Here is a 15,566-nt window from a genome sequence, read left to right as displayed (position 1 = left end):
TATACCCTAATGTAGGCCTATTTATGTACTAACCAAATAAAGTGCAGAGCATGCATGATACGTGCAACTCATCATTCCAACATATTTGAACATTTAATTCATCCTTCATTCAATTCAGTCAGTCAGTATGTCATCCATTCAGTCATTTGTCTGAGTTGCAATAGGAACTAAATCAAAGAGAATATCCATATGTTTATTGAAATCCATATGTGTATTCAAAATGATCTAAATTCTCCAAAGTTCTTTAGCCTATAACTTTTGTAATTCAATGTTTAATTTAGTCCTATCCAAATAAATATAGGCTTAGAACTCTATTTGTGTTTTATAACTGTTTTTATTATAGGGCTCCCTTTAAAAAGAGACCCTAACTCACAGGCCTCTAAATAGATCCTCTAAATACATGTTAAACTAAATAGTTGAAGAAGCACGTGCAGTGGCTGATCGGGAGAACAGATCTGGCAATAGGAATAGGCTGTAGATAGTCTTGACCATTTGGTACCCCTGGGCTATTTCTCAGGACAAATTATAGTCAAGACTTAATCAATATTTTGTTTGTCTCATTTATTGATATGGATAAACAGTGCTTTGCAAAAGTATTCATCCCCCTTGGCATTTTTCCTATTTTGTTGCATTACAACCTGTAATTTAAATGGATTTTTATTTGAATTTCATGTAATGGACATACACAAAATTATCAAAATTGGTGAAGTGAAATGAAAAAAATTACTTGTTTCAGAAATTTCAAAAAAATAAAAAAGCGGAAAAGTGGTGCGTACATATGTATTCCTCCCCTTTGCTATGAAGCCCCTAAATAAGATCTGGTGCAACCAATTACCTCCAGAAGTCACATAATTAGTTACATAAAGTCCAGTTGTGTGCAATCTAAGTGTCACATGATCTGTCACATGATCTCACTATATATACACACCTGTTCTGAAAGGGTCCCAGAGTCTGCAACACCACAAAGCAAAAGGCACCACCAAGCAAGCGACACCATGAAGACCAAGGAGCTCAGGTCAGAAACAAAGTTGTGGAGAAGTACAGATCAGGGTTAGGTTATATAAAAATATCAGAAACTTTGAACATCCCACGGAGCCCCATTAAATCCAATATTAAAACATTTTAAGAATATGGCACCACAACAAACCTGCCAAGAGAGGGCCGCCCACCAAAACTCACAGACCAGGCAAGGAGGGCATTAATCAGAGAGGCAACAAAGAGACCAAAGATAACCCTGAAGGAACTGCAAAGCTCCACAGTGGAGACTGGAGTATCTGTCCATAGGACCACTTTAAGGCGTACACTCCACAGAGCTGGGCTTTACGGAAGAGTGGCCAGAAAAAAAGCCATTCCTTAAAGATAAAAATAAGCAAACATGTTTGGTGTTTGCCAAAAGGCATGTGGGAGACTCCCCAAAGTCTAGTCTACAATGACCCTAAGCATACTGATAAAGCAACACTTGAGTGGTTTAAGGGGAAACATTTAAATGTCTTGGAATGGCCTAGTCAAAGTCCAGGCCTCAATCCAATTGAGAATCTGTGGCATGACATAAAGATTGCTGTACACCAACGGAACCCATCCAATTTGAAGGATCTGGAGCAGTTTTGCCTTGAAGAATGGGCAAAAATCCCAGTGGCTAGATGTGCCAAGCTTATAGAGACATAACCCAAGAGACTTGCAGCTGTAATTGCTGCCAAAGGTGGCTCTACAAAGTATTGGGGTGAATAGTTTTCTGTTTTTTTGTCTTATTTCTGGTTTGTTTCACAATCAAAAATATTTTACATCTTCAAAGTGGTAGGCATGTTGTGTAAATCAAATGATACAAACCCCCAACAAATCTATTTTAATTCCAGGTTGTAAGGCAACAAAATAGGAAAATGACCAAGGGGGTGAATACTTTTGCAAGCCACTGTAGCTTCTGCGTGATGGGGTTGTGCAAATCAAATGCCTATAACAAGCCTACATATAGAGTGGAATTCACTAATACAACAGCCAAAAGGCCTACTGTCTGTTCTCCCAAATACTGGAAAAAGTGTGTTTCGTTAGGTTACATGATCACCACAGTAGCCCCATGCAGCTATAAAAATAAATGATGCAATTATGGCCATTAAATGACACACTGAGCATGGCATATTTAGATAGCATAATAGGCCTAGCCTACATCATATTTACTTCCTATTTTGCAGCTCAGGTGGTTATTATAGACAAGGCTCTTTATCATTCTCACACAAGTCATTTGCTGAAGGCCCAAGCCTAGACTACGTCATCTACAGGTGTAACGTCGTTATTGAATGCAGTTCTAAAACAAGCTCTAGACTTTTATTTTGGATATGAAACTAACGTCTGGGCTAGAGTTGCTTGATTGACTAGCTACGTTCGCTTTTTATAAAGTAGGTTTGAGATTTAATTTTGGTACTGTGATTCTAAGTATGGGATGCAATCAAATTGTTCACAGATTAATGAAAAGAAGGCACATAGAGCCAATGTCAATTTAGAAGATAGAGTATTTTCTTGCATTTGAGAATGTTTTGAGATTTCAAGAACAAGGTTTGGCAGTGAGAGTAGACTTCTGAAGGTGAGAGCTCGAGTCATGGTATACTTGCAAGTGAGGTGAGAGGTAAAATGTTAGCTAAGTGTTGAGACAGGGTTATATAGCAAACACCTGAACACATAAAGCCATGATTTTAAATATGTTTTTAGAGAAAATACCTTGTCTGTAAAAAAGTAATCTGATTATTTAGTAATGAGTTGATGGGGTTTTATCTTTTTTTTTTTTTTAAACCACACGCTATTGCATAAATGCATGTTCTAATTTGTAAATCAGTTAATGCTGTGACTTGCAGTCTAGGATGTAAATGGCCTCATCTATGGGCAGACCCATGACTGGAGCTGTACAGGTGTGAGCACCAGTATTCAGTTCCTCTGGTTTTCCTACTGCCCACTGGGCACACACTGGTTGAATCAACTTCATTTACACGTCCTTTCTATGACGTTGAACTAACGTGGAATATATGTTGAATTGACGTCCTCAGTGGGTGGATTCTAATATCTTGTGAACAGACGCATGTAACACTGGTATCGTAGCGTCAGTCAACAGACTGTGGGATAAGACGACTAACAAGGAACTTTATTCCGGTGCAGCTAGGCCTGCAGTCAGAACAGCAGGCTACTCTTCAGCCATGACCAGAGGGGAGTTGACCAGGGAGGGAGAGGGCTGTGTGTTGGTCACATTCACTAGTTTATTGGAGACCACAAGTATAGAACGTGATATCAAAACCTGTTTCTTATATTTTCAGGTTCTGCATTTGACCCACTGGGTCAGTCCAAAGGACCAGCTTCTCCAGGCCAGATAAGAAGGCGAAGGTCCTGAAGAAGAGGGTGAATGACCTAATAGAGGAGAGCTGCCTGGCGCACAGCTGTGGAGTCCTACAGTCGGTCAGTGTACTGTACCCCTGCCTCTTACCTGTACAGAATGACTTAGAGACATCACAGACTCAGGAATGTGTAATGCTTTACCTCTAACATTGTTATTTCTAACATTGTTATTACAGTCCCTAGATCAGCGGTTCCCAAACCAGGGGTCGCGACCCCATTTGAGAATTTCCAAAATCCTCGTAAAAAAATAAAAATATTACAATATCATCTTTGTCTCTCAAAATCATTTAAATGTGGTTAACCTTAAAAATATAAATTAAAAAAAAGAAAAGTAAAAACCAGAGAGCACACTTAGATCGGGGAAATGGTCGCACTTGACGGTTGGACTACATTCCCACAGTGAATGGCTAGTACGATATAAAACCACACGCTATTGCAGAGACTGATATGGTGAAAACAATGTGTGGAGAGGCAGAGGCACAGAAACTCACATCAATACCTTTGTCAGAAAACACCGTGAAACTAAGAATTGATGCTATAGCTAGCAATCATGAGGAAACTCTTGACTGATGGACTCAAACTCCTCACCTTATGCCCTCTAAATGAACGTTAGCTGTGAGGGCCGAGACCCATTGACTTATGTTCGCTACATGTCGGGGGATGCTATTCACGAGGACATATTGTTCTGTCTCAAGATTCTCGAGAATGAAACAGTACAAGGGATGCGTGGCTATATTGACGAAAAACACATTCCATGGGATCGGATGGTGGGCTTTTGCACACATGGTGCTCCATCTATCACCGGACGGCGGGCAGGCCTCTGCACTCTAGTTATGAATGTGTCTCCCTCTGCCATGTGAACGCATTGTATGATACACCGACTGAGCTATAATAGATACACCGAGAGCAACGGGCGGCAGAAGAGCTGAGCGCAGATCTTGGACATATGCAGTACAGGTAAGTGCGGTTGTAAACTAAATCGGACACGCCTGTTCGCAAAACTATCAGATCATGACAATGTTCTATTTCATACCGAGGCTTGCTGGTTATCGGGGGGGAGTGTTGGAAAGATTTTTCGAATTGAGAGAGAAACTGTTGTCATTCGCAATGGATACAACTTTTAATTATTTTTTTAAACAGACTTATACTTTCTGTGTAATGAAAATAAAATGTGTCTCCTTGCCTATCTAACAGATATATTTGGAAAATTTGAACGAACTGAACGCAAGCATGCAGCGGAAATAAAAAACTATTCTACAGATGAGTGACCGAATCAGCGAAATCCGTTTGACTGTGATCCTGGCTCAGTTAACATGCCGGTAAATTAAGTCGATCAGCTGCTCGAGATGTCATGTAATATGGTGCCGTCTCCCCCCGAGCATTAAAACTCAAGGTACGCTGATTCAGTGCTCTCGTCTGCATTAAAAACCAATATTGATCAAGTTTGGATGTGACAGGAGAGATGCCCCCTGTACTTTGAGAAGCTCCGACGCGATATGCATCAAGAACACCCATCTCATTAATGGTGGTGAGATAAGATACATTATATATGATGGTGAGTTGAGTATACAATCAGAAATACTGTTAGAATGTTTTGCAATTGATTGCCATGGCCCCAATTAAAAAACGAATCATTGGCTGTTAATTACATAATTATTTTCCACATGGTTGGGGTCACAAGCATTTTCAGATATGAAATGGGGTCATGGGCCAAAAAAGTTTTGGAACCCCTGCCCTAGATAGAGGCAGGGTGGAAGGACAGAGCATTGGTGAGACAGAGGGAGCAATCAGGCAATGCAGACCACATCAACCTGGACCTCACCTGCTCTGTGAGTACAATAACAACTGTCAATAGAAATACTAATCAGTCCACATCACCTGGACTTCACCTGCTTGTGAAACGCAATGTATTTAAGGTCAATTTTGGTCCGATCATGGGGATCAGAGTTGATATTTTGGTATTTTATTAACTTGGTGACTCAATACACTAACAATGACATGTACGCAGAGGCCCTGAACACTTACCAGGTCATCGTAAAGAACAAGATGTTCAGTAACGCAGGTGGGTGGGAGAAGGATGTCATATTTTAGATTAGCCCCTGAAATGACAGACCAGCACTGATGAGCATTACTAGGCCAAAAACCTGTTTGTCAGAAAACCAGTTTTTACTTTCTTTCTGACCAACATCTACTTCAAGCAGAAGGATAAAGGTCATGCAGAACATCAATGTCGTCGTCATCCCCATGGGCAAGTACTCCGACGCCCTGAGCGAGAGCCCCAACAGCTTTAACTTGATCCTGTGTGTTACCACGCCATTGGAGACATAGAAAGGATGAAGAAGGCTTTTCAGAAGCTCATCTGTGTCTTCTGGGGGATCGACAAGTACATCCCACCCAACATGAGCACTTCTATTCTCAAACCGAACATAGTCAGCACAGTGAAGTGTACACTACACTAGGAGTCCAGTCTGCACGCTTCACCACATGGTAAGTTGTAGGCTTTATTGTAGTAGCACTTACTGCATGTTATGCTTCTAAAGTCATCCACGTTAGATTTATTTTCAGGATGACACCCATGCCAACCTGGTGTTTGAAGCCATCAAGAACAACAAGCTTCACCAGATGGAGAGAGAACGGTAAACAGTCTTATTTATACATTATACAAAACATCACTGTTCATCTGTATGAAATGTTTCAGTCATTGTATTTGGCCACAGGAATCTGTTCTCTTGACTGCAGGAAAGCCCTGGCTGAAAAATTCATCATGACATCAGCCAAGCTCATCTCCCCGACATTCGCTGCTGGATTTGACTAGTGTTTTTCCAAACCTCAACACTAGAGGGCAATACAGGGTAAATGTGGCCTGGCGTCCCCTTGGTACAGTAATGGCAATACTCGGTGTGGTTGTTTCTGTAGCTGTGTGAACATGGTGAAGAGTTTCCAGTAAAACGACCTAGAGATCACCAAAGCCATCACCTGCCTGAGACCGACGGACTTCAACCAGGTTGGTGTGTGTCACCGACTGTGAACAGTCTTCCCGTGTACCACATGAAGGAAACTGCATTTTTCCCCTTTTCACTCCATCCTGGCTGTATGTGTATACGCTGTATTTTCTGTCTATGTATCAGTTTCTCCCTTCGGCTGTTTCACCACAGCTTTTCTCCTCTTCACTCCCTCCATTTGGTTTGTTTTCCTTTTCCGGCTCTTAAGCTTGAGGTATGTGTTACAAACAAATGAGTATATGTGTATGAGTATATGTGTATGAGTATATGTGTAATGCCCTTGTTAGATGTTGTGAGGTGTGTGTTTGTATGCTATATGAGTGTGTAAATGTTATAGTGATGCTAAGTGATGGGGTTCCTTCCACAGGCTGAGGAGACTCTGAAGACGTTTGAGAAGAAAGATAGCAGAGGGAAGAGTGCTGCAGCCACGAAGCTCTCCTTCCTCTACTTCCTGGCAAGACCCTCTCATTCTGATTATCAATATTATATAGTCATATTAGGGAAATACTCCTATGTTCAATCATCATTAGCGTACTTCCTTGAACTGTATGGCATATGTAGATCTCTTGGTGAGATTAGCTCTGACTCATCACAAGAAGGACTATGACCAGGCTGACCACTATACTGACCTGGCCATGACGGCTGACCGCTACAACCCAGCGGCGCTCATCAACAAGGACGATACAGTGTTTGTGAAGAAGGACTATGAGAAGGCTACAGAGTTCTAAAAGGAGGCTCTCCGGAACAACTTGTCCTGCACTGAGGCCCTACTGTATATAACCTGGGTAAATAAAACAGTCAGGACTCAGCAAGATCATTGGGAGCTCAGGGATCTGTTTAATATGCTATTATTAATCTTGCGCAGTAGTCTTCCTTTTCCCACAGAATGTGCTTTTTCCTCAGGTCTGACCTATAAGCGTCTTGGGCATCTGGAGGAGTCTCTAGACTGTTTCCTGAAGCTCAAAGCCATCCTGAGGAACAGCGCTCAGGTCATGTGAAATCTCGCGTCTTGTGACGGCCGGACGCCCAACAACCTGCCCGCTTGACCCTATCCCCTCCTCTCTTCTCCAGACCATTTCCGGAGACCTTCTCCCTTACCTCACCTCGCTCATCAACTCATCCCTGACCGCTGGCTACGTCCCTTCCGTCTTCAAGAGAGCGAGAGTTGCACCCCTTCTGAAAAAACCTACACTCGATCCCTCCGATGTCAACAACTACAGACCAGTATCCCTTCTTTCTTTTCTCTCCAAAACTCTTGAACGTGCCGTCCTTGGCCAGCTCTCCCGCTATCTCTCTCAGAATGACCTTCTTGATCCAAATCAGTCAGGTTTCAAGACTAGTCATTCAACTGAGACTGCTCTTCTCTGTATCACGGAGGCGCTCCGCACTGCTAAAGCTAACTCTCTCTCCTCTGCTCTCATCCTTCTAGACCTATCGGCTGCCTTCGATACTGTGAACCATCAGATCCTCCTCTCCACCCTCTCCGAGTTGGGCATCTCCGGCGCGGCCCACGCTTGGATTGCGTCCTACCTGACAGGTCGCTCCTACCAGGTGGCGTGGCGAGAATCTGTCTCCTCACCACGTGCTCTCACCACTGGTGTCCCCCAGGGCTCTGTTCTAGGCCCTCTCCTATTCTCGCTATACACCAAGTCACTTGGCTCTGTCATAACCTCACATGGTCTCTCCTATCATTGCTATGCAGACGACACACAATTAATCTTCTCCTTTCCCCCTTCTGACGACCAGGTGGCGAATCGCATCTCTGCATGTCTGGCAGACATATCAGTGTGGATGACGGATCATCACCTCAAGCTGAACCTCGGCAAGACGGAGCTGCTCTTCCTCCCGGGAAGGACTGCCCGTTCCATGATCTCGCCATCACGGTTGACAACTCCATTGTGTCCTCCTCCCAGAGCGCTAAGAACCTTGGCGTGATCCTGGACAACACCCTGTCGTTCTCAAATAACATCAAGGCGGTGGCCCGTTCCTGTAGGTTCATGCTCTACAACATCCGCAGAGTACGACCCTGCCTCACACAGGAAGCGGCGCAGGTCCTAATCCAGGCACTTGTCATCTCCCGTCTGGATTACTGCAACTCGCTGTTGGCTGGGCTCCCTGCCTGTGCCATTAAACCCCTACAGCTCATCCAGAACGCCGCAGCCCGTCTGGTGTTCAACCTTCCCAAGTTCTCTCACGTCACCCCGCTCCTCCGCTCTCTCCACTGGCTTCCAGTTGAAGCTCGCATCCACTACAAGACCATGGTGCTTGCCTACGGAGCTGTGAGGGGAACGGCACCTCAGTACCTCCAGGCTCTGATCAGGCCCTACACCCAAACAAGGGCACTGCGTTCATCCACCTCTGGCCTGCTCGCCTCCCTACCACTGAGGAAGTACAGTTCCCACTCAGCCCAGTCAAAACTGTTCGCTGCTCTGGCCCCCCAATGGTGGAACAAACTCCCTCACGACGCCAGGACAGCGGAGTCAATCACCACCTTCCGGAGACACCTGAAACCCCACCTCTTTAAGGAATACCTAGGATAGGATAAAGTAATCCTTCCCACCCCCCTTAAAAGATTTAGATGCACTATTGTAAAGTGGCAGTTCCACTGGATGTCATAAGGTGAACGCACCAATTTGTAAGTCGCTCTGGATAAGAGCGTCTGCTAAATGACTTAAATGTAAATGTAAATGTAATGTGGCAGCTTGCCAATCTGTATCCTCACAGAATACTGGGTCTTTGAGCATTGCCTAAAAACAATGTTATTTAAGGAGCGCTTGTCTACAACTTAGAGCGTTATTATAATATATAGAAGGCTACATGTTTTGCGTATATGTGATCCTTGACTGCAGCTCAGCTTTGAGATGTTGGAGGACCCCCATCAGACCATAGAGTGGCTGCTGCAGCTGATCCGTGTGACACCCACAGACCCCCAGGTGATGGCCGAACTGGGAGAGCTCTACGACAGCGAGGGAGACAAGTTTAAGGCCTTCCAGTACTACTACGAGGTCAGTCTCTCTCAACGCAGTACTGGGACTTTCTATCATCAGATAATCATGATATACTTCTAAGTTTCAAAGCGTATCTGTATTATTTTGATTCCCAAGTCTAAATTGTAGGAACTCCTGTAGTTGATTACAAAAATCAGTCGCATGAAGACTGGGTGAAATCTGTAATGTCTCCATGGTCTTTGTTCTTGTTCTATCCTTGAGGTATTCCCCCTCCAACATTGACGTTATTGAGTGGCTGGGGACCTACTACATTGACACTCAGTTCTGTGAGAAGGCCGTCCAGTACTTTGAGAGAGCCACACTAATCCAGTGAGTCTGTAGTCCTCATCTCACTATAATATTGCTGTGTATGTGTCTTGAGTTTTTACATCATAATTTAACAAGTGATATGCTTTGTTTGTTGTGCCTCTATTCCGGCATATCTGCCCAATAGCCTGGGGACAAAAGTAATGTTGTATCATGCCCCTGCAGTATTGATAACTTGACAAGTCGTTTCATGCGAACTCAAGTGAAGTGGCAGTTTATGGTGACCAGCTGCTACAGGAGAAATGGTGAGTTTATCATCCACGTCAAAGTGAGTTATTATGTAAATAAATACATTTAGTCAGAATGAATATCACCATTACCAAGAGAGAAATAATCCCATGTGCAATAACCTGAACACTGCTGCTCCTTGTTCCTTCATCCTCAGGAAACTACCAGAAAGCCCCGGAGACTTACAAAGACATCGACCAGAAATTCCTGGAAAACGTTGAATGTAATCCACCCAATCCCTTCTTGTCCTCTCAGCATTACTTCTCTAATGTAACAGTTTATAAACAATTATGTATTGATGCTGATCTATGGGTGTGTGTTTTTCCCATGACCCCCTACAGGCCTGGGTTTTCTGGTGAGGCTGTGCACAGACATGGGTCTGAAAGAGGTCCAGGAATACGCCACCAAACTGAAGAGGGTGGAGAAGGAGATCAGAGATCAGGTACTCTACTTACTCACTACACTCTTGTCTAAGGCTACTGACAGTGACACAACACCATTTGAGGCCACTGGAGACTTTGGCTTCACTGTGTCTTTCCTACGTAAAACAGACAGAGAATACCGACATCTCACTGAATCAGAACCATCTGCTCCTAAATCGGCACTGAGATTTTCTTGCATCAGAACGGTCCTTCTAAGGAGCGAATCTCTCATTCCTGCTCTGTTGTTAATTGGCCCAGGCTTTGCTGACATGATCAACTCTAATGTCTGTGGTTGTTTTTGCTCTCTGCAAGTCTCTTTGTTTTCACTATAGAAACCAACAAACAGTTGGATAAATCAGAGTGTCTGTGTTGTTGTTTTGGTTGATGGTGGATTTGAACAGAGACATCTCTCTCTCTCTCCACTCTAGCGGGTTAAGTCGCCAAGGGAGGGCAGTGCTAGAGGGGCCCGGAGAGAGGGCAGCGCCAGCAGTGGTGATTGACCCGGCTACAACAGGACCCTGAACACCTCCATATGTCGACACACATTTCCAACCATGTTTAGTTATATTTGGATTGTAATCACTCACAAAAATTCATTTAACCAATTATCTATTTTCTCTTCACAGCTGTCTTGAAATTGGGAACCCCGAACCCTGTCCGCACAACGCCTAAGAAGGCATTGGTCCGAATAGACATTAGATAGTAATAGAGAAAGAGCTGTTTCAGACTTTCAGTATGACATGTTTATCTGTCTAATCTCACTGTTACTAATCCTAACCCAATACATTTCCATTACATATCTGACCCGGAGTTTCTCTTCTGATAGTAACTCTTTCCTACCTATTCAATTAACCTTTTCTAAATCGCTCTTTGCCCCACTGTTGTACCTGGGTGTGTTTTGACAAGGGGTACTTCTGACCCGGTCCGCACCCCACCTATGAAGGCCATCAGTACAAGCCTTCTCTGTGTAGATACAGTATATGCCCCTTTCCAATACTTTTAATCCAGCTGTTACTTTTCTGTACTAACTAGAGCAAGTTAAAACAACATTGTTATTCTGTCTTGACCATGTGAAAACAATTATTACTACGAACCCGTCATTGTCATTGGCACATAAAGGGTCAAAGGCTTTTGATTTGACTACATACTACTTGCCCAAAGAATCTCTGAAATTTGTCCATAACCAGACTAGTTATTGTGGTTTCCTACGCTAGATATGCTCTGCCATTTTATGTTATAATAGTAATGGCTTAGTTCTACAGTATGCAGTATACTTGCTGATGTTTTCAGTGTTGAAGCAATAATTATCATGCCATGTTCTTCAAACAACACAGCTAATCCTCCATCAGCACTCGGTAGTGGAATTGTACAAATGTTTACACAAGCTTAGTCTTCCAGTCATTTACTCCTCTTTTTTTATTCTCTCGTGGCCCTTCAGTGATGGATAACAAAGCAGATGAGCAGGACACTGGTACACTTTGTGTGTGGCAGATTGGTCTGGCATTTGGTGTTTTATTAGGATCCTCAGTAGATCACACACAGTGTGCTAACCCTTCACACAAAGACACACCACACGATTTACTCTCCAACTGTCATTTTAAATTCCCTTTGTGCTCGCTTCATGCTGCTCTAGCTTGATCCTTTAAACTATCCTTGTTCTTCCCTGTCACTCTTCTGTCTTCCTTTTCTCTTTCCACGTCTGTCTTCTGGATCTGTTCTCTCTTTCATCCCGGGCCTAAACACAGTCCTCTGCTGTGTTGGGATTAGTTACTTTAAAAAGTTAGTCATTACATTTAACACACACTACAATATTAGTGTGTGTGGAAAGTAAGGCGTTATTTATTTGTGTTACTTTTATGAAAAATATCTGTTTGACAGCTGGAGGGAGCATGGCGAGCTGCGCGCTCTACCAAACAGGCTACTTACTAACTCAGGTTTGATCAACAATGTCTCATCTGTGGCACTGCTTTCCTGTGATAGCGCAGAACTTGTAGACTATCTCATGGGCTACTTAATTAGCCATATATACTCTAAGCCAAACATCTGTACAGATTTCCTATCTTTTCATTCAAAATCTCTCTCGAGCTGCCAGTACTGGTTATAGACCGCACATACACAGACTCAGATGTATAGAGGGCACACTTGCCACTAGATGGGGGAAGCCCTCTGTGGGCTTTGCTATCACAGTAGCGATCAATGGCAAAGATCAGAGATGCACCCTCCTATACATTTCTATGGACAGCAGCTGTCATGACATTTCTCCAAACACCCTAATTTCTCCGCTCCCTCCAGCTAAATGAGGAAACAAGTGGAGATCGGATCATGGAAACACACCCGGTAGAGATATGATTCTGAAAGTTACGCACGCGTTGTTTGACAAAGTAACTGTAATAATGCTACCCAATTTGAAAAAGTCAGGCATTACTTTACTCCATTTCTCATGAAAGTAATGACTACATCATTTTTTGGGGTCAAATACACTAAGCCAGGTGACAGTGTTAAGGTATAAAGTAACTGTTTAGGTAAGAGTGAAGGAATGAAAGTTTTCCAGTATGTTAGAAAAAGAAACACCAACATTTTAATTCTCAAATTCAATGACTGAACTACAGTCTAGCTCTACATTCCCAATTCACAGCGTCCAAGAAGTCTTCTAGCAGGCTGCTGTTAGCTATGTGTGCCAGGAATGACTCCCTCCTGTAACTCGCCACCTCAAGAGAATGTTTGCACTGATCACATTGCAAAGAGAGAGCTGAAAATGCTCTCCGATATGAGAGAACCTCCCTTCTTGCATACACCCCTAAGACTTTCCCCTCTTTTGACCCTCTTGACTACTAACTCTGAATACATAGTGCTTGTACACGCACATTTTGGAGTGGTCGTTATTAAAAACTGGGGTTGTTATTACGGTTATTTTACTTCAGCAAAGTCATCTACTTATGACTACTCTGTAACTGAGGATCCAGTATGATTTAAAAGCACTTCTCAGACACTTCCAAATCAATGGTTCCCTTTGATCTAAACGTGTAAGCTGATCCTCTTCTTGCGCAGGGAGGTCTGATCGCACCAACAGTTGACAGCTGACCCTTTGACAGGGAAATACATAGCTAGACACTCATGGTATGTGCAGTACTTTTTTTTTCTCCGTTTTGAGGCAGAAAAAGGGGCTGCTTTTCCACTGGAAATCTCACTGAATTTTTTTGGGTGAGTGAGGCCTTTGAAAGGCTGTGATTTGAGGATTGTAAGGGCCAACGGAATATTGGGCCTCCTCCTCTTCCTGTTTTTGTGGTTGGAGTTGTTTCCATGACTACCTGGTTGCCAGATGTGAGTGTCTCTTGCCTGTCCCCCACTTTTCTGGACCGCCATACGGACCTATCATCTGAGCCTAGAGCTGCCACACATTCCCTCTCCCTCCTTTCTCTCAAACACACACAGAGGACAGAGAAGCATGTGGTATTAAACAGCCTCTCATTGTTTATCCCTCTCTAACAGAGTGTAACAATCATTGCTAAATGTGATCCATGCAGTTACAGGGTATTGAAGGGGCCAGTTCCAACAGTAGGCAAGCAGGTTCATCCTGTGCCTGTGTTTTCTCAGACAGTGGGCACCGCAGCCATGGCACCAGAGCCAAGGCTGAGAGCCAAGATGAAGGCACCAATGAACCCTACGAGGTCAGCAGCCAGTGAGACATAGATGAGACACATACACTGCCTCCCACTTTCAACAGTGAAGACTTGCAGTGTAGGTTTTTTGTCTTCCATTGTACAGATCTACCGCAGTCTTTCAATGGTGTTCCAACTCTTTCCTCTTTGCCATCATTTTCACGTCAGGCCCCTGATCCATCTTAACACCTTGTGGACAGAAGCATGACAGAGGCCCAGACTAAACAGACAGACTTATATAGAGAGAAGCAGTATGCCATCCATCTGTCTATAGGCAGTGGACCATAGACCACACACTCTACCTCTCTGTCAGCACTAACACAGCTGTCACCTTCATGAAGTAACTTACCCTCTCTTTCCAAACATTTATTTTCAGGGGATTGGTCTTGTGTTCCCCTTACAATATTTTTAGTCTGTGCTACTACGATAGTTTATACATTTCACTTACAGTCGAGTTCTAACGTGGGTGTCACTGTGGACACCCCACAGTATCTGCAGGGAGTGTGGTACACAGTTGCCACATATGGTGAGTGATCATGTGTGCAATATGATAATCAATAGTAACTGAATGTGTTTGTGTCTGTGTAGATGCCTCCTATGTGGATCCACCAAAGACTGCATCCAAGAAGCACATAGAAGATGACGACTTTGCTGATGAAGAGTTGGGAGACGACCTACTACCAGAGTAGCCAGTTCCAAGTTCCCCTGATTTCCTCCTCCCCTCCTTGACAGTAAGGGCGTTTTCACATATGAAATTCGGTACACTGGTTCAGTTTCCTGGAGCGTCTTGTGAGAATTCTACAGAACATGTTTTGCTTCACAAGACCTGAAAATAACAGTTTCAGGGTGCGATTAGCAAGCCGCACATTCTACATGATGTTAGTGAGCTAGTTAGGTAGCTTGTTTACAATGGGCAAAAAAGTTCCATGCGACTCGCGCTGACTCATTACAATACCTGGTACTCTGGTCCTGGATCTTGGACCCGCTACTATAGCATGGATCCGGATCATATATGTGAACAACAAGTTCAAATAATCTATACATCGCATTCCACCAGAGTGGTGCAAACTGAGATGATTATTTTCCCATATGCTAGTCTTGATGCATTTTATCACCTGGAAACTTTCTGGGAAAATCCATTGTTATTAACTCTATGGTAACCTCAGGACAGTAATACAGTTTTAACCCAGTTTAGAGGCTCCTCATTTAAATGTATACTTTATAAAATATGTTTATATTGCAAAGCACTATTTATTCTAATCCAAAAGTCTTCCCTGGCTTTTTGTGTTCTGACTGAGGCAAAGAAGTGCATATATGCATCTGATTTGTCTATTTTCAGATAACCATACAGATTCACCATACATTTGTGCTCTTGTTAATTTTGGATACATGGATTTGGGTGTTAAAAAGATTAATTATAAACCAGGTTGTTCAAGCCCTGAATGCTGATTTTATGAAAGCTGTGGTATATCAGACTGTATACCACGGATTTGACCAAACATTTATTTTTACTCTTCTAGTTATGTTGGGAACCAGTTCATAATTGCAATAAGGCACCTCTGGGAT

At 43.2% G+C, this 15,566-nt stretch overlaps 1 pseudogene; it reads left to right on the top strand.

The window, feature by feature from the left end:
- Positions 1-5,373: 5,373 nt before the first annotated feature.
- Positions 5,374-14,853, top strand: LOC115131089 (intraflagellar transport protein 88 homolog; annotated as a pseudogene).
- The last annotated feature ends 713 nt before the right edge of the window (positions 14,854-15,566 follow it).

The sequence above is a fragment of the Oncorhynchus nerka genome, linkage group LG1, assembly GCF_034236695.1.
Source record: "Oncorhynchus nerka isolate Pitt River linkage group LG1, Oner_Uvic_2.0, whole genome shotgun sequence".
Taxonomy (NCBI): domain Eukaryota; kingdom Metazoa; phylum Chordata; class Actinopteri; order Salmoniformes; family Salmonidae; genus Oncorhynchus; species Oncorhynchus nerka.
This window is presented reverse-complemented; position numbering and strand designations above follow the sequence as displayed.